Consider the following 25,029-nt stretch of genomic DNA (forward strand, 5'->3'; position numbering starts at 1 on the left):
CCCACAGCATGCTTTAAAAGGATGAAAGCCTGTTATCACTGGCCTGCTAGAGCATGGCCTTTTAAAGCCTATAAACTCTCCTTACAATTCCCCCATTTTACCTGTCCTAAAACCAGGCAAGCCTTACAAGTTAGTTCAGGATCTATGCCTTATCAACCAAATTGTTTTGCCTATCCACCCTGTGGTGCCAAACCCATATACTCTCCTATCCTAAATACCTTCCTCCACAAACCTATTCTATTCTGGATCTCAAACATGCTTTCTTTACTATTCCTTTGCACTCTTCACCCCAGCCTCTCTTCGCTTTCACTTGGACTGACCCTGACACCCATTAGGCTCAGCAAATTACCTGGGCTGTACTGCCGCAAGGCTTCACAGATATTCCCCATTACTTCAGTCAAGCCCAAATTTCATCCTCATCTGTTACCTATCTCGGCACAATTCTCATAAAAACACACGTGCTTTCCCTGCTGATGGTGTCCGATTAATCTCCAAAACCTCAGTCCCTTACAAAACAACAACTCCTTTCCTTCCTAGGCATGGTTAGTGCACTGAGAATTCTTACACAAGAGCCAGGACCACACCCTGTAGCTTTTCTGTGCAAACAACTTGACCTTACTGTTTTAGCCTAGCCCTCATGTCTCCATGCAGCGGCTGCTGCCTCCCTAATACTTTTAGAGGCCCTCAAAATCACAAACTATGCTCAACTTACTCTCTACATTTCTCATAACTTCCAAAATCTATTTTCTTCCTCATACATGACACATATACTTTCTGCTTCCCGGCTCCTTCAGCTGTACTCACTCTTTGTTAAGTCCCACAATTACCATTGTTCCTGGCCCAGACTTCAATCCGGCCTCCCACATTATACCTGATGCCACACCTGACCCCCATGACTGTATCTCTCTGATCCACCTGACTTCACCCCATTTCCTCATATTTCCTTCTTTCCTGTTCCTCACCCTGATCACGCTTGATTTATTGATGGCAGTTCCACCAGGCCTGATCGCCACACACCAGCAAAGGCAGGCTATGCTATAGTACAAGCCACTAGCCCGCCTCTTAGAACCTCTCATTTCCTTTCCATTGTGGAAATCTATCCTCAAGGAAATAACTTCTCAGTGTTCCATCTGCTATTCTACTACTCCTCAGGGATTATTCAGGCCCCCTCCCTTCCCTACACATCAAGCTCGAGGATTTGCCTCCACCCAGGACTGGCAAATTAGCTTTAATCAACATGCCCCGGGTCAGAAAACTAAACTACCTCTTAGTCTAGGTAGACACTTTGACTGGATAGGTAGAGGCCTTTCCTACAGGGTCTGAGAAGGCCACCACAGTCATTTCTTCCCTTCTATCAGACATAATTCCTCAGTTTAGCCTTCCCACCTCTATACAGTCTGATAACAGACCAGCCTTTATTAGTCAAATCAGCCAAGCAGTTTTTCAGGCTCTTAGTATTCAGTGAAACCTTTATATCCCTTACGGTCCTCCGTCTTCAGGAAAAGTAGAATGGACTAAAGGTCTTTTAAAAACACACCTCACCAAGTTCAGCCACCAACTTAAAAAGGACTGGACAATACTTTTACAACTTTCCTTTCTCAGAAGCCAGACCTGTCCTCAGAATGCTACAAGGTACAGCCCATTTGAGCTCCTGTATAGACACTCTTTTTTATTAGGCCCCAGTCTCATTCCAGACACCAGACCAACGTAGACTGTGCCCCCCAAAAACTTGTCATCCCTACTATGTTCTGTTAGTCATACTCCTATTCACTGTTCTCAACTACTCATACATGCCCTGCTCTTGTTTACACTGCTGGTTTACACTGTTTCTCCAAGCCATCACAGCTGATATCTCCTGGTGCTGTCCCCAAACCGCCACTCTTAACTCTTGAAGTAAATAATAATCTTTGCTGGCAGGACTATGCTGAATCTCCTTAGGCACTCTCTAATGAGATGTCCTGAGTCATCCCAATTCTTAGACCTTTTATACCTGTTTTTCTTCTTCTCTTATTCCATTTAGTTTTTCAATTTATACAAAACTGTATCCAGGCCATCACCAATAATTCTACATGACAAATGTTCCGTCTAACAACCCCACAATATCTTCCTTCCCACAAAAATCTTCCTTCGGCTTAACCTCTCCCACTCTAAGTTCCCACTCCACCGCTAATCCTGCTCGAAGCAGCCCTGAGAAACATCACCCATTATCTCTCCATACCACCCCCAAAAATTTTTGTTGCCCCAATACTTTACCGCTATTTCATTTTATTCTTCTTATTAATATAAGAAGACAGGAATGTCAGGCCTCTGAGCCCAAGCTAAGCCATCATATCCCCTGTGACCTGCAGGTACACATCCAGATGGCTGGTTCCTGCCTTAACTGATGACATTCCACCACAAAAGAAGTGAAAATGGCCTGTTTCTGCCTTAACTGGTGACATTGTCTTGTGAAATTCCTTCTCCTGGCTCATCCTGGCTCAAAAGCTCCCCCACTGAGTACCTTGTGACCCCCACTCCTGCCCGACAGAGAACAACCCCTCTTTTTCCTTTAGCTACCCAAATCCTATAAAACGGCCCCACCCCTATCTCCCTTTGCTGACTCTCTTTTCGGACTCAGCCCGCCTGCACCCAGGTGATCAAAAGCTTTATTGCTCACACAAACCCTGTTTGATTGTCTCTTCACAGGGACATGCATGAAACTTTTAACTGGTTATTTCTTCTTAATTTGTTTTCTCATGTTTCTGACAAAGATTTAAAATCAATCTACTGAATAGGTTACAGTGAAATATCAGTGAGGGTTCTGTCTTCATCTACGCCTTCTCTATTTCAGACATTTCTGTTTATCTGCTCTACCACTTTTCTTCAAAGAACAGGGAATTTGTGAGGGATTTTGCCATGTTATTCCTATATATGATATTAGGACTTACATTTTTGTAGTTATTCCTCAGATTACTATAGATTTCATTAAATGCTCTGGAGAACAATTCAAAACAGCATGGTTGACAAATGGGAATTTTCTCTACACCTAAAAAAAATTCATCATTATCAGAGGTCTTCTTTGCAGACTATTCAACTACAAAGAGAGAAAAAATAATCCTTTGACTTCTCTCTTACCTTGTTTTTTAAAATAAAAATCTCAATATTTGCAAATCACAAAGTTTTAATCTCATGGAGAAAATGAGAATATATTATTAACTTAGTTTGTATCCTCTATTTCCTAAGAAGAAATTGCAATTACTCTAGTTTCAGAAGTTTAGATACAACTCATTCATATAGATGCACTACAAATTTAAACTACAAAAAAGCAAATTTGCAGTGTAAGTCTTATGAAATTGTTAACAGCATCTCCATTTTCTACTTCATGTAATGCATCACAAAATGTAGACCCAATGACTAAGTCAGTATGGTCAGAAAAATTTTCAAAGTTGATGGTAAATGTTATGTCTGAGTAAACAGGTATTGAACAGAAACATTGGAAAGGAGAAAAAAATGACTCTGACATGTGGTTTTATATGATTGCTTAAACAATTAAAACAAAATATAATTATGTGCATATACAGATGTATCATACATACCATACAAAGTAAAATATCTTAAAAATATTCACAGAAAGATCAGTGTCTATTTTTAAGAAGCAGAAAAGCCTATAGTTCACGTTACCATATTGTGATTTAAGACAATATTTTATGTTATGACATAAAACGAACCAAAAAATTTGTTGGGCCATTTTATTGGTTGTTTGTCTACATCCTCAAGCCCATGTGTATAATATTTACTTTTTTCTGATATGGAGAGAAATGTATTCTAATTTTTGAAAATTTCAAACACACAGAAAGAAAAAATAACATTTTATTTCCTTTTTTAAATACCTTATCATACCTTAACTGCACAATTCCCTGTTTTAACTTCTGGATATTATGTTATAGGGAGAAATCCACATTTAATTAAACCTCTTTGAAAAATGAATTTTAAGTGTTAGCATATTTCATTAAAATATTTATGGTTATGTAGATTCTTCAGTATTTTAAAGGTTATTATGTATTTTTGTTTATTAATTTCATGATTAATTATTTCTCTAACTTAGCTTCCAAGCAGGAAGCTAACGATTTGTGGAGTATCAACATTAATGGCTGCCGATAAGTACTGAAGGAAGGGTTAAGTGCTGCCTAAACTGACCCCTTAGTTAATTACCCACATATCTTTAATAAGTGACTCAGTGCTCCCAAATGTCTATGATGAGAGAATGTTCACCACGGAGCCAAGGGAGGGTACTAACCTCTGGACTTCATACAAAGCAGTTAAACATTATAGTATATACAAGGCTTTCTCAGCTGATATCTGAGGAAACAGAAATCATAGTTACGTATGTACTATTGATTGAGTTCCTAAAATGTGTCAAATCAATATATACAACACTTCACACAAACACACACACACACACATTTTCTTAAGCCATTACTGAAACACTGCAAACTCAAAGAAAAGCTGCTTGTTATGGAAAAGATGGCAACCCTGTGCCCTGATCCAGGAGGTAGAAAGTAAGGGAGAACATAAGGGATTCCTGTCACCTTTCTCAGTAGGGGGACTCTTCTAGTTCATGAAATAATTACTAGACCACCAGAGCTTTGTTGTTGTTTATTCCCCTCAATTTAGTTGCATTGATTAATATTTCATGGAATGTCTCTTGTACTCTGATTATAGGCTATCTTTGATTTTTTTTGTTTTCAGAACCATGTGTTTGTCATTCAGCCATTTCTTTCTTTAAAAAATGTTATAGTTGCAGTGTTTGGTTTTTTGTCCTTGCGGTAGTTTGCTGAGAATGATGGTTTCCAGCTTAATCCATGTCCCTACAAAGGACATGAACTCATCATTTTTTTTGGCTGCATAGTATTCCATGGTGTGTATGTGCCACATTTTCTTAATCCAGTCTATCATTGTTGGACATTTGGGTTGGTTCCAAGTCTTTGCTATTGTGAATAGTGCTGCAATAAACATAAGTGTGCATGTGTCTTAAAGTATAATAATAATAAAATTAAAAAATAAAATAAAATAAAAACATTATAGTTGCAAGGAGGATGAGTCTCTATCAATATCTGCCAGAGAAGTGCTATTTCAATGTAGATCGGCATCCTTTAGCTATTTTTTCCAGCTATTTCAAAATTGTGGTAAAATAAACATAATAGAAAATTTATCATCTTAGCCATTTTTAAGTGGATAATTTAGTGGTATTAACTACATTCATAATGTTATAGAACTGTCACTACTGTCCATTCCTTAACTTTTACTACCCTTATATAAAAGCAGTTAGAATTTATTTGAATTAGGAGTTACTTCTGGGGGGAAAAGTTTTTAAAATTCACTCTATATTAGTAAGCAAATCACTTCACTGTAGTGTAGTCAATATACACCTCAATGCCATTTTATTGATTGATTTGATGTAGCTATGCAATAACAGAAGTCAAAGGAGGAAATGTTGTCTATTAAAAAAATACACCTAATTTTGATTGTTTTCCCAGAAACTAATACCAATTCCAAAGTTTTTTCAACAGTATATTTTGCTTTAAAAGGGGGGAGGTTTGTATACTTTTTTTTTTTGAGACAGGGTCTCCCTCTGTCATACAGGCTGGAGTACAGTGTCACAATCCACCTAGACCTCTCAGGCTCAAGAGACCCTCCCTCAACTCACCCACTCAGTAGCTGGGAATACAGGCACACACGACCATGTCCAGCTAATTTTTTTTTTCTTTTTTGTAGAGACAAGGCCTTACTATGTTGCTCAGGCTAGTCTCCAACTCTTGGGCTCAAGTGATACCCCCACCTTGGCCACCCAAATTGCTGGGATTATAGGTGTGAGCCACTGCACCTGGCCTGTATACTTGAAATATTTTTATCCAACTCAGTATTATTACAGAAAAGGAAATATCAGATAATTGAATAGTAAATGCATTTACAATGATCTAGAAGATGGGGAAAAGCCTTCTAGAAACAATATATTCTTCCTAATATCTAATCACTTGTTATATGTGATATAATTGCATATTTTAAAAGTCACCCTGCTTCTGAATAAAATTATGTTGAATACTATAAACATGTGACTAAGGGTTCTTATACACTACTTTTGTTCTAGCTGGTGACTACTAAATATTCAGAGATAATGAAATACATCGTACTTTTATTCAATATCAATTCAAATAATATATTACTGTAAAACAAAAATATCAGCTCATGGTGCTATATGAAGCTTTCACATTCCTTTGGCATTGCTAAAAATTTACAGATCTACTTCCTTTTACAGGGGTTTTCAAAATAAAACGAAAGTATTCTGAATTGCTTTCTATGAGATTCCTGTGTCAGTTAGGGGTTAAAAACACATCTTACAGGACAAAAATAATTACTTATCTTTTACCTATTCATGTTTAAACATTGTTAATTAGATAAGTACTTTATCAGTAAATATATGGAAATATCTGTATGTGCAATTGAGGAAAGAGGAGAAAGGGGCAGCACAATTTTGGCTCTTCCGAAATTCTCACATAAAATTAGAGCACCTAGATGGCAAAAATAACAATACATGTAAACTATTTCCAACTTAAATAGGTGGCAAGGAATACCACGAACCCAAAATACACTGCCATCAAGATCTGTATCTGGTAGGCACCTGTAAGGGAGAAAGTAGAGAGAAGCAATGGAGTTTCTGATGTACTCACATTTGCCAGCAGGTATTCACTAGATGGTGTAAGGAATGCCTGCTCCTGAGAATGGCAGTTGAAGCTAGAAGAAACATTTCCCACTTGACTGGCAGGATAGTAAAAGCAGTGGGTAGTAAAGCCCTAAAGGACTTCTATGAACTCTTCAAACTGATCTCCAGAGCCTCCTTTCAGGAGAGGATCCCACAGGAATGGAACTGCAGGGCGCAGTGGCTCACACCTGTAATCCCAGTACTTTGGGTGGCCGAGGCAGGTGGATCACGAGGTCAGGAGATCAAGACCATCCTGGCTAACACGGTGAAACCCCATCTCTACTAAAAATACAAAAAATTAGCCAGGCACGGTGGCGGGTGCCTGTAGTCCCAGCTACTCAGGAGGCTGAGGCAGGAGAATGGCGTGAACCCGGGAGGCGGAGCTTGCAGTGAGCCGAGATCGTGCCACTCACTCCAGCCTGGGCGACAGAGCGAGACTCTGTCTTAAAAAAAAAAAAAAAGCACAAGTACTAATCAGAGATGAATAAGAGAGAAAGCCCAGATACAATATTGTTCCAGATAAAAATAGAAGATGAAAAAAGGAAATGCTCAGGAATCTTAGAAAACAAGATGCCATATTTTTAATTCTACATTCGAAACAAGAGAGCAAGGAGACATGTGAATATTAACTAAGATTTTGGAACCAAGTGTCTTTCTAAAAGTTCAAGCATGGAACTTTTCGTTCGTGTCCGTGTGAAGAGACCACTAAACAGGCTTTGTGTGAGCAACAAGGCTGTTTATTTCACCTGGGTGCAGGCGAGCTGAGTCTGAAAAGAGAGTCAGTGAAGGGAGACAGTGGTGGGGCCGTTTTATAGGATTTGGGTACGTAAAGGAAAAAGAGGGGTTGTTCTCTGGCGGGCAGGGGTGGGGGTCACAAGGTGCTCAGCGGGGGAGCTTATGAGCCAGGAGAAGGAATTTCACAAGGTAATGTCATCAGTTAAGGCAGGAACAGACCATTTTCACTTCTTTTGTGGTGGTATGTCATCAGCTAAGGCAGGCACCAGCCATCTGGATGTGTACCTGCAGGTCACAGGGGATATGATGGCTTAGCTTCGGCTCAGAGGCCTGACATTCCTGTCTTCTTATATTAATAAGAAAAATAAAATGCAATAGTCGTAAAGTGTTGGGGCAACAAAAATTTTTGGGGGTGGTATGGAGAGATAATTGGTGATGTTTCTCAGGGCTGCTTCTAGCCGGATTAGGGGCAGCGTGGGAACCTAGAGTGGGAGAGATTAAGCTGAAGGAAGATTTTGTGGTAAGGGGTGATACTGTGGGGTTGTTAGAAGAAACATTTGTCATGTAGAATTATTGGTGATGGCCTCGATATGGTTTTGTATGAATTGAAAAACTAAATGGAATAAGAGAAGGAGGAAAAACAGGTATTAAAGGACTAAGAATTGGGAGGACCTAGGACATCTCATTAGAGAGTGCCCAAGGAGGTTCAGCATAGCCTTGCCAGCAAAGATTATTTAAGAGTTAAGAGCGGCGGTTTAGGGATAGCACCAGGAGATATCAGCTGTGATGGCTTGGAGAAACAGTGTAAACCGGCAGTGTAAACAAGAGCAGGGCATGTATGAGTAGTTGAGAATGGTGAATAGGAGTATGATTAGACAGAAGACAGTAGGGATGATGAGTTTTTTGGGGTGCAGTCCAACTTGGTCTGGTGTCTGGAATGAGACTGGGGCCTAATAAAAAGGAGCATCTATACAGGAGCTTAAATGGGCTGTACCCTGTAGCATTCCGAGGACAGGCCGGAATTCTGAGAAGGGTATGTGGTAAAAGTATTGTCCAGTCCTCTTTAAGTTGGTGGCTGAACTTGGTGAGGTGTGTTTTTAAAAGACCATTAGTCTGTTCTACCTTTCCTGAAGATTGAGGACGGTAAGGGATATAAAGGTTTCACTGAATACCGAAACCCTGAAAAACTGCTTCAGTGATTTGACTAATAAAGGCCAGTCCGTTATCGGACTGTATAGAGGTGGGAAGGCCAAACTGAGGAATTATGTCTGACAGAAGGGAAGAAATGACTCCAGTGGCCTTCTTAGACCCTGTGGGAAAGGCCTCTACCCATCCAGTGAAAGTGTCTACCTAGACCAAGAGGTATTTTAGTTCCCTGTGAGGCATGTGAGTAAAGTCAATTTGCCAGTCCTGGGCAGGGGCAAATCCCGGAGCTTGATGTATAGGGAAGGGATGGGGCCTGAGAAATTCCTGAGTAGTGGAATGGAACACTGAGAAGTGATTTCCTTGAGGATAGATTTCCATGATCCAAAGGAAATGAGAGGTTCTAAGAGGCAGGCTAGTGGCTTGTAACCTACATGGAAGAGGTTATGAAATGATGACAGAATAGAATGGGCGTGTGAGGCTGGAAGGAGATATTTTCCTTGATCTCAGAACCACTTGCCTTGTGTGGGAAGAAATTGATAGGTGGAAGTTTCAGCCAGGGAGTAGGTGGGAGTGGCCAGATGAGGAGGAGAAAAACTGAAAGTGAGGGATGTAAGTTGGAATGCTAGCTGCTTTTTTAGCTATCTTATCAGCATAAGCATTGTCCTGAGCGATGGAATCTGATGCCTTTTGATGGCCTTTGCAGTCAATGACTCCAGCTTACTTTGGAAGTACAGCAGCTTTGAGAAGCATTTTTATTAAAGAGGCATTAATGATGGAGGACCCTTGCATAGTGAGGAAATCTCTTTCCGCCCATATAACAGCATGGTGGTGCAAGATATGGAAGGCATATTTAGAGTCAGTACAAACATTGATGAGTAGTCCTTTTGCAAGAGTGAGGGCTCAAGTTAAGGCACTGAGTTCGGCTTGCTGAGAGGTAGTGGAGGGGGGCAGAAAGTATATACATCAGGTGTGAGGAAGAAAATAGATTTTGGAAGTTATGAGAACTGTAGAGAGTGAGTTGAGCATAGTTTGTGATTTTGAGGGCCTCTAAAATTATTAAGGCAGTGGCAGCCACTGCACACAGACATGAGGGCTAGGCTAAAAGTAAGGTCAAGTTGTTTGGACAGAAAGGCTACAGGGTGCCGTCCCTGCCCTTGTGTATGAATTCTGACCACACTAACTATGCCTAGGAAGGAAAGGAGCTGTTATTTTGTAGAAGGGATTGGGGTTTGGGAGGTTAGCCAGACACGATCAGCAGGGAGAGCAGGTGTGTTTTCATGAGAATTATCTCGAGATAGGTAACAGATGAGGAAGACATTTGGGCTTGACTGAAGTAATGGGGACTGTCTGTGAAGCCCTGAGGCAGTACAGCCCAGGTAATTTGCTGAGCCTGATGGGTGTCAGGGTCAGTCTAAGTGAAAGCGAAGAGAGGCTGGAGTGAAGAGTGCAAAGGAATAGTAAAGAAAGCATGTTTGAGATCCAGAATAGAATAATAGGTTTGTGGAGGAAGGTATTTAGGATAGGAGAGTATATGGGTTTGGCGCCACAGGGTGGATAGCCAAAATAATTTGACTGATAAGGCGCAGATCCTGAACTAACCTGTAAGACTTGTCCAGTTTTTGGGCAGATAAAATGGGGGAATTATAAGGAGAGTTCATAGGCTTTAAAAGGCCATGCTGTAACAGGTGAGTGATAGCAGGCTTTAATCCTTTTAAAGCATGCTGTGGGATGGGATATTGACATTGAGCAGGGTAAGGGTGATTAGGTTTTAATGGGATGGTAAGCGGTGCATAATCGGTCACTAAGGAGGGAGTAGAGGTATCCCGTGCTTGAGGGTTAAGTTGGGGAGATATAAGGGGAGGATGTGAAAGAGGCTTTGAACTGGGGGAAAAGGTGGCAATGAGGTGTGGCTGTAGCCCAGGAATAGTCAGGGAAGCAGATAATTTAGTTAAAATATCTCGGCCTAATAAGGGAACTGGGCAGGTGGGGATAACTAAAAGGAGTGCTTAAAAGAGCATTGTCTAAGTTGGCAACAGAATTGGGGAGTTTTAAGAGGTTTAGAAGCCTGGCCGTGAATACCACAACAGTTATGGAGGCAAGGGAAACAGGCCCTTGAAAAGAAGGTAGTGTGTAGTGGGTAGCCTCCGTATTGATTAAGAAGGGGACAGACTTACCCTCCACTGTGGGAGTTACTGAAGATCGGCATCCGTGATGGTCTAGGGGGCTTCTGAGGTGATCGGGCAGCATCAGTCTTCAGCTGCTAAGCAGAGAAGATGTGGGAAGGAGTCAGTCAGAGAGGCTTGGGCCAGAGTTCCAGGGGCTCTGGGAGTGGCTGCCAGGTGAGTTGAACAGTCCGATTTTCAGTGGGGTTCTGCACAGATGGGACATGGCTTAGGAGGAATCCCGAGCTGCAGGCATTCCTTGGCCCAGTGGCCAGATTTCTTGCACTTATAGCAAGCTCCTGGGGGAGGTGGGCCTGGAGGAATGCCTGGCCACTGCGGTTTAGGTGTCTGGAAGTTCTTGTGTGCTGAAGATGTGGCTGGGGTTTGTCTCACTGTGGAGGCAACGAATTGCAACTCAGAGATACCTTGCTACTTGGCTGCCTCTACTCTATTATTGTACACCTTGAAGGCCAGGTTAATTAAGTCTTGTTGTGGAGTTTGAGGGCCAGAATTTAACTTTTGGAGCTTTATTTAATGTTGGGAGCAGATTGGGTAATAAAACAAAATGCATATTGAGAATAAGACGGCCTTCTGACATTTCAGAGTCTAGGGCTGTGAAGTGTCTCAGGGTTGCTGCCAAATGAGCCATGAACTGGACTGGGTTTTTATATTTGGTGAAAGAGCCTAATGCTAACCGATTTAGGAGAGGTAGGATAAAGAAAAAGGAGCATTAACCTTGACTATGCCTTTAGCTCCAGCCACCTTTTTAAGAAGAAATTGCTGGACAGGTGGGGGAGGGCTAGTCATGGAACGAAACTGTAAGCTGGACCAGGTGTGAGGAGGGGAGGTGATAAAAGGATTGTAGGATAGAGGAGCGGAGGCTGAGAAAGAATTGGGATCTAGCTCGGCCTGGCTGGGAGCAGCCTGGGAGAGGTCAGATGGGTTTGTAGAAAAGAAAGATTGGAAAGAGGAAAGACTCAGCGATGCTTGGAGTTGGGACTGAGGGGACAGGCAGGAAGGAAAGAAGGAAGATTTGGGATGAGTTGCATTGGGAACAGAGACTAGGAAGGGACCAATGTGTAAAAGAATGCCTGGATGCCAGGCATCTCAGACCGTTTGCCCATTTTATGACAAGAATTATTTAGATCTTGTAGGATGGAAAAATCAAAAGTGCCATTTTCCGGCTATTTGGAACCACTGTTGAGTTTGTACTGGGGTCAAGCAGTGTTTTCAGAAGAAAATAAGGCATTTAGGTTTTAGGTCACGTGTGAGTTGAAGAGGTTTTAAGCCTTTGAGAACACAGGCTAAGGGAGGAGGAATAGAGGGTGGAAGGTTGCCTACAGTGAAGGAGGCAAGTCCAGAGAAAAGAGAGGGTAGAGACATGGAGAGAAGGGGTGCAGGGTGCTTGCCCCCCAGGAAAGTGGAGAAGGGGTAGAGACATGGAGAGAAGGGGTTGGGGGATTCTTGCCCCCAAGAAAAGTGGTGCTTGCTGCTAAGGGTGAAGGACCAAGGCAGGCATCCCCACGTGGTCAGACACCTCTGAAACATGGGTGAATAATCAGGCAGGCATCCCCGCAATGATTAAACACCAAGGGAAGGCTGCCTTCCCGAGTCTATGACTGGTGCCAGAGTTTTGGGTTCACGGATAAAATGTGTCTCCTGAGTTGTCTCTACCAGAAAAGGAAAGGAGCTGAAATTAAGAGAAGGGAGAGATTGAAAGATGGCACCAAGATTGAGAGGAGAAAGAGGTTAAGGGATAGTGAGAGAGGTTGGAGAAGAGAGTAAAAAGTGGCCGCTTACCGGATTTAAAATTGGTGAGATGTTCCTTGGGCTGGTCGGTCTGAGGACCCAAGGTTGTTGGTGGATCTTTCTCATGGAGCAAAGAGCAGGAGGACAGGGGATTGATCTCCCAGTGGAAGTCCCCCAATCTGAGTCACAGCACCAAATTTCACGTGCATCTGTGTGAAGAGACCACTAAACAGGCTTTGTGTGAGCAACAAGGCTGTTTATGTCACCTGGGTGCAGGCGGGCTGCATCCGAAAAGAGTCAGCTAAGGGAGATAGGGGTGGGGTCGTTTTACAAGATTTGGGTAGGTAAAGGAAAAAGAGGAGTTGTTCTCTGAGGGGCAGGGGTGGGGGTCACAAGGTGCTCAGTGGGGGAGCTTTCGAGCCAGGATGAGCCCGGAGAAGGAATTTCACAAGGTAATGTCATCAGTTAAGGCAGGAACAGGCCATTTTCACTTCTTTTGTGGTAGAATGTCATCAGTTAAGGCAGGAACCAGCCATCTGTATGTGTACGTGCAGGTCACCGGGGATATGATGGCTTAGCTTGGGCTCAGAGGCCTGACAGAACTCCCCTATTACTAGACACTTTCAAATCTTTGATATATGATTTGTGGTTTCAGATCAGTTTCTTCTCTCCCTCTCTTCTCTGGAGTGATCATTTTGGACTAGTCCTTCAATATATGCACCCTCTTTCATTTGGTTTTCTTGTACGATGATTGTATAGCTTTCAGATTATCATAACACGTGCCCACATCTATAACCAGGTCACAGGACTCCATATTGGACTGTGGTCAAATCTTTTCTTTGTCTTAAATGAGTTTGCATATTTTGGGTAATTTTGAACCCTTGAATGTTGTATATTAAAACATAAACCCTATTATCTGAGCTTACCAAAGCCTGGCTTTATTTGATGAAGGGAGTCTTCTTTGTAATGGTGATCTCAAGCTGGGAATAAAATAGTTAACGTTTATTAAGGATTTACTACATACTAGGCACTGTCCTGAGTATACTGAATGTGCTATCTCTTTTAAAATTCATGATTTTATGATCCAGACACTACTGTTGTCCACTTTACTAGAGAGAAAACTGAGGGACAGAGGAGTTAATTTGCCACAGTTACCAAGTGGACAAGTTACATGAGGGAGAAATTTAAAAGTATGAATTTTTCTTTTGTACCAATTCTAATGAATGCCCAACTCTATCTGCAACGGAATTTAGTTTTGGCCAATGACTGCACTGATCTTTTATCTTAGTATTCCAATATAGAGATGGATGGTCTAGGTGTTTACACTTGGCAGAACTGAACCTGTGGAAGTGTATGACCTTCACTTCACTTTGTGTATTGTCAAAGCCAAGTAGCACTGGGTGTGTATCTACCAATAAGGCAGAGATCAATTCCTTAATATGTGGATGTTTTCTGTATTTTAATTCCCTGGAACAAATAAGTATTTTAAAACTAGCTTATCTCTATGTCTTTTGAATAGAAGTGGGTCACTTTATGAATATATTAGTTCTCTGTTGCCCTGCTTACTTACTTCAAAGAACACCATCCCTTCTCCATCCATCCCCAGTATTTGGGCCAGCTATTTATTTTCCATCCTTCCTTAGATTAGATATCATCCTCACTATGAAGTCCCTGCCCTACTCTTGTCTACAAATGAAGATCCTTTTTTTGTGCTTCCAACTGACTACTTTCCATTCTACATTAGATTGTAAGCTATGAGTTTGTTGTAAATTTAGGAAAAATCTGAGGGCCTTTGAGATGTAATGAATGTGCTGACCAACTTCACCATTCATTGTCTCTACCTTTGCTTGTTGTTAACCATTTTACAGCTTCAGAAATAGAAAAAAAATTGTAGAATGCTGATATAATACAAACATTCCTGCCCATGGAAAGACAAATTGTGTCTTAAAAACATAAATTTTCGGGTAAAATTCAGTTGATCATCACTTTGTGAATATTGACTAGGTTTTCTATTCATTTATAAATTCATTTCAGCATTGGTTTTCTGACTAAAAATATGTGGCATTTTGAAATCTATTTTCATCCAATTGTAATATCTTACTGGTTTCTTCAGTAATGAATGAATTAAATAAGATATTTTATGAAGTAATTTATATCTGCGTGAAAGTCATTATATTACCTATTTTTAAAAATTTTAATAAGAAAGTTGTATCTCATTCTCTGTACTATCTCATTTTCAGAAATCCTGGCAAATTTCTGGCAGAGAAAAGTACCATAAAAGTGTTAAATGAACTGATTATTTTGAAGCATTATATTTGGGATGTAGTGCTGTTGACCTGTGTTACAGACAGAGTTTATAGCACAGGTTTAAACAGAAACCCAGACCCAAGTCAAGATGCATTCACATAAAAAATACCCATATTCTTGATTACTAAAGGAATCTCAGAGATTTGGTTGCTTTTAGATTTGATTCCCAAGGCTAAATCATTTTTGGCAGACATTGACTAAAAAGGAAGATCCAGACATCTCAAGATGTTAATTTGTTGAAAGTTAATCTTCCCAGTACAATGTATTTTCCATGAGCTTCCAAGAAATCAGACCTATGGCTGAAGACAAATTGCAGTGATTTTATAAGCTCTCCAAAATTCACTATCAAAAGTGTTAATATTGGTTTCTGCACCTACAATCTCCAAGAGCACATTAGTAGAAGCAACTGCTGTTTATTAATCCCCTTTCCTTGAGGACTTACTTTTACTTCTCCAAGATTCTATTTTCTTTTTTTTTTTAATTTTTTAATTTTTTATTATTATACTTTAGGTTTTAGGGTACATGTGCACAATGTGCTTGTTTGTTACATATGTATCCATGTGCCATGTTGGTGTGCTGCACCCATTAACTCGTCATTTAGCATTAGGTATATCTCCTAATGCTGTCCCTCCCCCTTCCCCCCAACCCCACAACAGTCCCCGGAGTGTGATGTTCCCCTTCCTGTGTCCATGAGTTCTCATTGTTCAATTCCCACCTATGAGTGAGAACATGCGGTGTTTGGTTTTTTGTCCTTGAGATAGTTTACTGAGAATGATGTTTTCCAGTTTCATCCATGTCCCTACAAAGGACACGAACTCATCATTTTTTATGTCTGCATAGTATTCCACGGTGTATATGTGCCATATTTTCTTAATCCAGTCTATCATTGTTGGACATTTGGGTTGGTTCCAAGTCTTTGCTATTGTGAATAGTGCCACAATAAACATACGTGTGCATGTGTCTTTATAGCAGCATGATTTATAGTCTTTTGGGTATATACCCAGTAATGGGATGGCTGGGTCAAATGGTATTTCTAGTTCTAGATCCCTGAGGAATCGCCACACTGACTTCCACAATGGTTGAACTAGTTTACAGTCCCACCAACAGTGTAAAAGTGTTCCTGTTTCTCCACATCCTCTCCAGCACCTGTTGTTTCCTGACTTTTTAATGATGGCCATTCTAAATGGTGTGAGATGGTATCTCACTGTGGTTTTGATTTGCATTTCTCTGATGGCCAGTGATGATGAGCATTTTTTCATGTGTTTTTTGGCTGCATAAATGTCTCCTTTTGAGAAGTGTCTGTTCATGTCCTTCGCCCACTTTTTGATGGGGTTGTTTGTTTTTTTCTTGTAAATTTGTATGAGTTCATTGTAGATTCTAGATATTAGCCCTTTGTCAGATGAGTAGGTTGCAAAAATTTTCTCCCATTCTGTAGGTTGCCTATTCTCTCTGATGGTAGTTTCTTTTGCTGTGCAGAAGGTCTTTAGTTTAATTAGATCCCATTTGTCAATTTTGGCTTTTGTTGCCGTTGCTTTTGGTGTTTTAGACATGAAGTCCTTGCCCACGCCTATGTCCTGAATGGTATTGCCTAGGTTTTCTTGTAGGATTTTAATGGTTTTAGGTCTAACATGTAAGTTTTTAATCCATCTTGAATTAATTTTTGTATAAGGTGTAAGGAAGGGATCCAGTTTCAGCTTTCTACATATGGCTAGCCAGTTTTCCCAACAGCATTTATTAAATAGGGAATCCTTTCCCCATTTCTTGTTTTTGTCAGGTTTGTCAAAGATCAGATAGTTGTAGGTATGCGGCATCATTTCTGAGGGCTCTGTTCTGTTCCATTGATCTATGTCTCTGTTGTGGTACCAGTACCATGCTGTTTTGGTTACTGTAGCCTTGTAGTATAGTTTGAAGTCAGGTAGCGTGATGCCTCCAGCTTTGTTCTCTTGGCTTAGGATTGACTTGGCGATGCCGGCTCTTTTTTGGTTCCATATGAACTTTAAAGTAGTTTTTTCCAATTCTGTGAAGAAAGTCATTGGTAGCTTGATGGGGATGGCATAGAATCTATAAATTACCTTGGGCAGTATGGCCATTTTCACGATATTGATTCTTCCAACCCATGAGCATGGAATGTTCTTCCATTTGTTTGTATCCTCTTTTATTTCATTGAGCAGTGGTTTGTAGTTCTCCTTGAAGAGGTCCTTCACCTCCCTTGTAAGTTGGATTCCTAGGTATTTTATTCTCTTTGAAGCAATTGTGAATGGGAGTTCACTCATGATTTGGCTGTTTGTCTGTGATTGGTGTACAAGAATGCTTGTGATTTTTGTACATTGATTTTGTATCCTGAGACTTTGCTGAAGTTGCTTATCAGCTTAAGGAGATTTTGGTCTGAGACGATGGGGTTTTCTAGATATACAATCATGTCATCTGCAAACAGGGACCATTTGACTTCCTCTTTTCCTAATTGAATACCCTTTATTTCCTTCTCCTGCCTGATTGCTCTGGCCAGAACTTCCAGCACTATGTTGAATAGGAGTGGTGAGAGAGGGCATCCCTGTCTTGTGCCAGTTTTCAAAGGGAATGCTTCCAGTTTTTGCCCATTCAGTATGATATTGGCTGTGGGTTTGTCATAGATAGCTCTTATTATTTTGAGATACGTCCCATCAATACCTAATTTATTGAGAGTTTTTAGCATGAAGGGTTGTTGAATTTTGTCAAAGGCCTTTTCTGCATCTATTGAGATAATCATGTGGTTTTTGTCTTTGGTTCTGTTTATATGCTGAATTACATTTATTGATTTGCATATGTTGAACCAGCCTTGCATCCCAGGGATGAAGCCCACTTGATCATGGTGGATAAACTTTTTGATGTGCTGCTGGATTTGGTTTGCCAGTATTTTACTGAGGATTTTTGCATCAATGTTCATCAAGGATATTGGTCTGAAATTCTCTTTTTTGGTTATGTCTCTGCCAGGCTTAGGTATCAGGACGATGCTGGCTTCATAAAATGTGTTAGGGAGGATTCCCTCTTTTTCTATCAATTGGAATAGTTTCAGAAGGAATGGTACCAGTTCCTCCTTGTACCTCTGGTAGAATTCGGCTGTGAATCCATCAGGTCCTGGACTCTTTTTGGTTGGTAAGCTATTGATTATTGCCACAATTTCAGAACCTGTTATTGGTCTATTCAGAGATTCAACTTCTTCCTGGTTTAGTCTTGGGAGGGTGTATTTGTCGAGGAATTTATCCATTTCTTCTAGATTTTCTAGTTTATTTGCGTAGAGGTGTTTGTAGTATTCTCTGATGGTAGATTGTATTTCTGTGGGATCGGTGGTGATATCCCGTTTTTCATTTTTTATTGCATCTATTTGATTCTTCTCTCTTTTCTTCTTTATTATTCTTGCTAGCGGTCTATCAATTTTGTTGATCTTTTCAAAAAACCAGCTCCTGGATTCATTAATTTTTTGAAGGGTTTTTTGTGTCTCTATTTCCTTCAGTTCTGCTCTGATCTTAGTTATTTCTTGCCTTCTGCTAGCTTTTGAATGTGTTTGCTCTTGCTTTTCTAGTTCTTTTAATTGTGATATTTGGTGTCCATTTTGGATGTTTCCTGCTTTCTCTTGTGGGCATTTAGTGCTATAAATTTCCCTCTACACATTGCTTTGAACGTGTCCCAGAGATTCTGGTATGTTGTGTCTTTGTTCTCGTTGGTTTCAAAGAACATCTTTATTTCTGCCTTCATTTTGTTATGTACCCAATAGTCATTCAGGAGCAGGTTGTTCAGTTTCCATGTAGTTGAGTGGTTTTGAGTGAGTTTCTTAATCCTGAATTCTAGTTTGATTGCACTGTGGTCTGAGAGATAGTTTGTCATAACTTCTATTCTTTTACATTTGCTGAAGAGAGCTTTATTTCCAACTATGTGGCCAATTTTGGAATAGGCGTGGTGTGGTGCTGAAAAAAATGTATATTCTGTTGATTTGGGGTAGAGCGTTCTGTAGATGTCCATTAGGTCCACTTTGTGCAGAGCTGAGTTCAGTTCTTGGATATCCTTGTTAACTTTCTGTCTAGTTGATCTGTCTAATGTTGACAGTGGGGTGTTAAAATCTCCCATTATTATTGTGTGGGAGTTTAAGTCCCTTTGTAGGTCACTCAGGACTTGCTTTATGAATCTGGGTTCTCCTGTTTTGGGTGCATATATATTTAGAATAGTTAGCTCTTCTTGTTGAATTGATCCCTTTACCATTATGTAATGGCCTTCTTTGTCTCTTTTGATCTTTGTTGGTTTAAAGTCTATTTTATCAGAAACTAGGATTGCAACCCCTGCCTTTTTTTGTTTTCCATTTGCTTGATAGATCTTCCTCCATCCCCTGATTTTGAGTCTATGTGTGTCTCTGCATGTGAGATGGGTTTCCTGAATACAGCACACTGATGGGTCCTGACTCCTTATCCAGTTTGCCAGTCTGTGTCTTTTAATTGGACCATTTAGCCCATTTACATTTAAAGTTAATATTGTTATGTGTGAATTTGATCCTGTCATTATGATGTTAGTTGTTTATTTTGCTCGTTAGTTGATGCAGTTTCTTCCTAGCTTCGATGGTCTTTACAATTTGGCATGTTTTGTACTGGTTGTTCCTTTCCATATTTAGTGCTTCCTTCAGGAGCTCTTTTAGGGCAGGCCTGGTGGTGACAAAATCACTCAGCGTTTGCTTGTCTGTAAAGTATTTTATTTGTCCTTCACTTATCAAGCTTAGTTTGGCTGGATAGGAAATTCTGGGTTGAAAATTCTTTTCTTTGAGAATGTTGAATATCGGCCCCCACTCTCTTCTGGCTTGTAGAGTTTCTGCAGAGAGATCAGCTGTTAGCCTGATGGGCTTCCTTTTGTGGGTAACCCGACCTTTATCTCTGGCTGCCCTTAACATTTTTTCCTTCATTTCAACTTTGGTGAATCTGACAATTATGTGTCTTGGAGTTGCTCTTCTTGAGGAGTGTCTTTGTGGCGTTCTTTGTATTTCCTGAATCTGAATGTTGGCCTGCCTTGCTAGATTGGGGAAGTTCTCCTGGATAATATCTTGCAGAGTGTTTTCCAACTTGGTTCCATTCTCCCTGTCATTTTCAGGTACACCAATCAGACGTAGGTTTGGTCTTTTCACATAGTCCCAAATTTCTTGGAGGCTTTGTTCATTTCTTTTTATTCTTTTTTCTCTAAACTTCCCTTCTCGCTTCATTTCATTCATTTCATCTTCCATCAGCGATACCCTTTCTTCCAGTTGATCGCATCTGCTACCGAGGCTTCTGCAATCTTCATGTAGTTCTCAAAACTTGGCTTTCAGCTCCATCAGCTCCTTTAAGCCCTTCTCTCCATTGGTTATTCTAGTTATCCATTCTTCTAATTTTTTTTCAAAGTTTTTAACTTCTTTGCTATTGTTTTGAATTTCCTCCCGTAGCTCGGAGTAGTTTGATCATCTGAAGCCTTCTTCTCTCAACTTGTCAAAGTCATCCTCCATCCAGCTTTATTCCGTTGCTGGTGAGGAACTGCGTTCCTTTGGAGGAGGAGAGGTGCTCTGCTTTTTAGAGTTTCCAGTTTTTCTGCTCTGTTTTTTCCCCATCTTTGTGGTTTTATCTACTTTTGGTCTTTGATGATGGTGATGTACAGATGGGTTTTTGGTGTGGATGTCCTTTCTGTTTGTTAGTTTTCCTTCTACCAGACAGGACCCTCAGCTGCAGGTCTGTTGGAGTTTACTAGAGGTCCACTCCAGACCCTGTTTGGCTGGGTGTCAGCACCGGTGGCTGCAGAACAGTGGATTTTCGTGAGACCACAAATTCAGTTGTCTGATAGTTCCTCTGGAAGTTTTGTCTCAGAGGAGTACCCGGCCGAGTGAGGTGTCAGTCTGTCCCTACTGGGGGGTGCCTCCCAGTTAGGCTGCTTGCGGGTGAGGGACCCACTTTAGGAGGCAGTCTGTCCGTTCTCAGATCTCCAGCTGCGTGCTGGGAGAACCACTACTCTCTTCAAGGCTGTCAGGCAGACAGAGGCTGCAGAGGTTCCTGCTGAATTTTTGTTTGTCTGTGCCCTGCCCCCACAGGTGGAGCCTACAGAGGCAGGCAGGCCTCCTTGATCTGTGGTGGCCTCTACCCAGTTCGAGCTTCCCAGCTGCTTTGTTTACCTAAGCAAGCCTGGGCAATGGTGGGCACCCCTCCCCCAGCCTCGCTGCCGCCTTGCAGTTTGATCTCAGACTGCTGTGTTAGCAATCAGTGAGAGTCCGTGGGCATAGGACCCTCTGAGGCAGGTGCGGTACACAATCTCCTGGTGTGCCGTTTTCCAGGCCCATTGGAAAAGTGCAGTATTAGGGTGGGACTAATCTGATTTTCCAGGTGCCGTCTGTTACCCCTTTCTTTGACTAGGAAAGGGAACTCCCTGACCCCTTGTGCTTCCCGAGTGAGGCAATGCCTCGCCCTGCTTCGGCTTGTGCACAGTGTGCTTCACTGACTGTCCTGCACCCACTGTTTGGCACTCCCTAGTGAGATGAAACCGGTACCTCAAACAGAAATGCAGAAATCACCCGTCTTCTGTGTCACTCAGGCTGGGAGCTGTAGACCGGAGCTGTTCCTATTCGGCCATCTTGGCTCCACCCCTCCCAAGATTCTATTTTCATTACAGTTTTTTGATACCTCATTTTCTTCTTCTTCATGGTTATATTCTTCCAATGGCTATATAGTAGCCATATAAATAATAAAATTTACATAATAGCAGCATATACATAATAAAATTTATATTCCATTGACCTATATTTGAAAAAAAAGATCACTTTCTTAAATCTATTTAGATACTGATTTTCTGACCTGAAATTCCTTTTTATACTTTATTTAAGTAAATAGCATAAGTTGCCTATTTCCTAGAAAATCCTGTTGGTAAACAAAGACTGTAAGATAAAAGCTGCCAGAACACTGAAAATAATTTGCATTCATTGACTTGGTAGAAGTGACAGACAAAGACTCACTTTTAAAATGGAGCACAATTCAAAATTATGGACTAGACAAATCAATAATTCTTTATACATGTCAGTTGAATTAATTATCTTGGTTAGCTAATTGCCTTTAAGGAAAATATCTCACTAAACCAAAGCCTTCAGAAATACAAATGAAAAATACATTTTTATTTCTCCCTAAGTGTGAAACCAAAGTTTGAATATCTTAATTTGTATTTTCAATGACACAGTTCTTCTTCAAATTGAATTTTTTCATTGTTTTCTGAAACATTGTTGTAAGCTTCTGAACTTAGAACAGAGATGAACTCTCCAAAGAAAGAATAGCCCCACTGAACTTTGCAAGGCTACACAAGTCTTCCTAAATGGACACTTGTATGCATTTTCAAGAGTTGATTTATAAATGCCAGAGACACTGACTGCTTCTTTAAAATTCTTGAAAAAACAAAATGTATGTCAACAGGGTGTATTATCTTATCTTTAAGAATTTGTTCATGTGATACGTTCAAATGTAAGATTTGCTTTTCAATACGTATCCAAGTTGCAAAATATTTAAGTATCAAGGGTGAGGCCAAAGAATGCATTTTATGAAAAAACTTTTGCAAATGATCCTTTACCCTAGTATAGAGATGATTGAACCTGTTTCTACCACCCTCCCATATGGTATCACATCACCAATTGAACTATGGGAGTGTGTGTTTTATCAGTGAATCCAAACTAGAATAATGGCAGATGTAATGGTTTTAGATTTCCTAACCTACTAATTTGCTTCTCAAAACTCCTCTTCTAAATGGCTGTTTATGGGAAATGTCACACAGTCAGATGGACAATGGGAAACTGAATTCATTAAATTATTTTACTGAATACTAAGAAATAATTCATTTGATTTCAGGAAACCCTTGACTGATTTAAAGGACAGAATTGAGTAATTTTGTTCACTCTGTTTATATGCACACGTCACCAATTTAATACAATCAATTTTTTTTTTTTTTCTAGTCCAGGGCTTCCTTTACATATGATTGGCCCCTGGCACTCACTGATTGACAAGTATTTCACAGTCACAGTTTAGCTTTTAAAAAACCCAGGTCTTATCACTGATTTCTGTATTCATTTTTCTTTTGTTGGGCTTACATTTAAAGTGCCCCAGGAGTGCTTGATATCTTATCTCTTCTTTCCTTTGACTGTCTGCAATTCAGTTAAAAAACACTCATTCTCTTTCAACCTCCTCCTTTTTTCTAAAAAAAAAAAAAAAGAGAAAAGAAAACTTTTCCCTCCCAGACTGAACTATATCAATGCCTTATTTCCTGGCACTTTTAGCAAGGGATGAGATGTATGGGTAACATAAAGGAAGAAGCTGCCTGGAGTAGACACTGCCTGTTTTTCCTATTTCTCTTAGAATTCCTTTCAATCTTGGTCATGTAGTAAAGGATTTTCAGACAAGTAATTTTTGTATGTGTGACTGACATGTAAATAGTTAATGCGGTAGACTTGGTATAGAGACTTGACAGAAGGCCCAAGATTCAGAATATTAATATTTTCCTGTTGGTTTTGGGATAGAAAAGCAATGTGACCTTCTTCAAGTAGCCAGCCTATCATTTCAGCATCTACTAAGGATTCATTTCTTTTTTTTATTTCTTCACAGTCTTGAGAATCAGCAACAATGTTTCTATAATAAGCCTTCTCAGTGGCTTAGAGCCAACAATTATCTAAAGGTAGGTAGCATCTTAGCCATCAGTCAGTTAGATATTTTTTCAGTCTGCATTCTGGGGTGCCCTTATTTTAATTTCATTAAGAATATTCTTAGGTATTTTCAGGAAATAAGAGAGATGCCGAACACTGAGATCTTAAGATAGAGTATGTCACTCCTCTACAAGAGTAACTGATTTTCCTGATATTGGAATTCGACCTCAAATTTTATGCAATATCAATTTTAATAATTACTTAGAAATTCCTATTCTATGTTTCTTTCTTTTTTTTTTTTTTTAGAAACGGAGTCTCGCTCTGTCGCCCAGGCTGGAGTGCAGTGGCGCGATCTCGGCTCACTGCAAGCTCCGCCTCCAGGGTTCATGCCACTCTCCTGCCTCAGCCTTCGGAGTAGCTGGGACTATAGGCGCCCGCCACTACGCCCGGCTAATTTTTTGTATTTTTAGTAGAGACAGGGTTTCACCTTGTTAGCCAGGACAGTCTCTATCTCCTGACCTCATGATCCGCCCGCCTCGGCCTCCCAAAGTGCTGGGATTACAGGCTTGTGCCATCGCGCCCAGCCTTCTACATGTTTCTTAGCTTCCATTGTTCAAGCATAGTAATAATAAACATTATTTCCCTGAGTTTATCACTGTCTACAATTATAGGACATCAGAATCTAATTAATAGGCTGGGCACGGTGGCTTAGGCCTGTAATCCCAGCACTTTGGGAAGCCAACGTGGGCGGGTCACCTGAGATTGGGAGTTTGAGACAAGCCTGACCTACATGGAAAAACCTAAAAATACAAAGTCTCTACTAAAATACAAGGTTAGCCGGGCATAGTGGTGCATGCCTGTAATCCTGGCTACTCTGGAGGCTGAGGCAGGAGAATCACTCCAACCCGGGAGGCAGAGGTTGTGGTGAGCCGAGATCATGCCATTGCACTCCAGCCTGGGCAACTAGAGCAAAAACTCCATATCAAAAAAAAAAAAAAATCTAATTAATTCATTCCATATTTGTCTCAAACTTATGGAAAGACCCTACTCCACTTCAAACCTGTTTCTGAGGGGTAACATAGTGGAACTCAAAACACCGAGACTTCCATCTCTGGTATAAGAGACTGCAAAGGAATCACACATTGTGGCACATTGGATGGAAACTACTCAGCTGTGTCTATATCTTAAGAGCTGTTGGGGCCTGCAAAGAAAGCTGAGACCTCTGAGGTCTTAATGCAAAATGAAACATACCATACTTTCCACTTATGTGGGAAAAGGATTCCGCTTCCTTAACTGTGCTAATCCATGAATCCCTAGACTGTGCTTTGATGTTCAGAGATTTTAGCGATAGAACTATATCTGTACTTTCTACCCACTCCTTCTTCTCAGATCTAAGCACACATTGGTGAAGAGTGGGCTAAAAATAATGTGATAATTAACAGTGGACTGTTCAATTGCTCTCTTTTCCTTTCTCCCGTATTAGATCCTCGGACGTTGTTTTTAGGCCTCCGTGCCTGAATTCTACCTTTCTTTTCAATAAG

The sequence above is a fragment of the Symphalangus syndactylus genome, chromosome 9 (assembly GCF_028878055.3).
Source record: "Symphalangus syndactylus isolate Jambi chromosome 9, NHGRI_mSymSyn1-v2.1_pri, whole genome shotgun sequence".
NCBI classification, from domain to species: Eukaryota; Metazoa; Chordata; class Mammalia; order Primates; family Hylobatidae; genus Symphalangus; species Symphalangus syndactylus.